Source organism: Arvicanthis niloticus, chromosome 6 (genome assembly GCF_011762505.2).
Source record: "Arvicanthis niloticus isolate mArvNil1 chromosome 6, mArvNil1.pat.X, whole genome shotgun sequence".
Taxonomy (NCBI): Eukaryota; Metazoa; Chordata; class Mammalia; order Rodentia; family Muridae; genus Arvicanthis; species Arvicanthis niloticus.
In genome coordinates, this window is record NC_047663.1 from 86,147,435 (window position 1) to 86,148,909 (window position 1,475).

Genomic DNA, 1,475 nt, shown 5'->3' on the forward strand with positions numbered 1-1,475 from the left:
TATCTGTCCCAAATATTCTGTGTATGCAGAGCATTATCTATACAGGTTTTATTCAAAATACTAGTTTTAGAGCAGTGGTTCTCAACTTTCCTAATGCTGCAACCGTTTAATACAGTTTCTCATATTGGGGTGAGCCCAACCATTATTTTCATTGCTACTTCATAACCATAATTTTGCTACTGTTATGAATCATAATGTAAATACTTTTGGAAATAGATTTGTTGGAGGGGTCGTAATCCACAGGTTGAGAACCACTATTTTAGATAATTATATCAAGGACTTTATCAAATATCCAGATGCATATAAGTAGGCACAGTAAGAAGTATTCTAAGCCACAGAAATACAGTTTTGAACTGTCTTGTTATTGAAAATATCAAAAGTCTCCATGAAGGGAGTTGTGTAAATATAGGAAGGCAGTCAATAACAAGTAAACGTCAGAAGGTTCATTTCCAGTGCAGGCCATGAAAATGAGGAAGCAGAGAAATGAGGAGAGCAAAAAAGGGCTAGAGGATGCTGCAGACCACAAGCTGAAGGTCAGCCATACAGGGAGGATCACAGGAGGAGAGAGTGCAGTGCGGGCCCTCAGTACCATGTGTGGACAGTGACCTAGCCTTAAGAGGCAGTTTAACTTCTACGGTTAAGATGATGGGTGTTACCGTTTCAGGTGCAGGACTGTCCTCAACTGCCGGTACACAGTGACTTTTCATTAGTTCATGATACATATCACTGCAAAAGATCCTTAATTCTTAAAATATACATTTTAAAAATTGACTTTTTAGCGGAGCGAGGTGTCACATGCTTTTGATCCCAGCATTCCGGAGGCAGAAGTAGGTGGATCTCTGTGAGTTCGAAGCTAGCCTGTTCTACAGAGCAAGTCCAGGACATCCAGGGCTATTACACAGAGAAATCCTGTCTCAAAAAAACAAAACAAAAAAAAAGTAAAACAAAAGCAACAAAAAAATAAAATAAAATTTGGGCTGGAGAGATGGCTCAGTGGTTAAGAGCACTGACTGCTCTTCCAGAGGTCCTGAGTTCAATTCCCAGCAAGCACATGGTGGCTCACAACCATCTGTAATGGGATCTGATGCCCTCTTCTGGTGTGTTTGAAGAGAGCGATGGTGTACTCATATACATAAAATAAATAAATAAATCTTAAAATAAATTTTGACTTATAATGTATAGGTAACATGATTCAACACTTGGTTGATATCATTTCTGTACCATTTCAAGGATTTCCATTTTTTTCTAAATGGGTAAGTTTCATCACTTTTTAATTTTAAAAATATAAACACAAGGGTCTGGAGAGTTGGCTTCTCAGTTCAGAGCATTTGCTGTTCTTGCCGAGGATTCAAATTCAACCACCCACATGGAGGTTCACAATTGGCTGTAAACCCAGTCCCAGAGCATCTGGTGCCTTTTCCTACATGCCACAAACACAACATAAATGCAATATACACCTACATGCAGGCAAAACT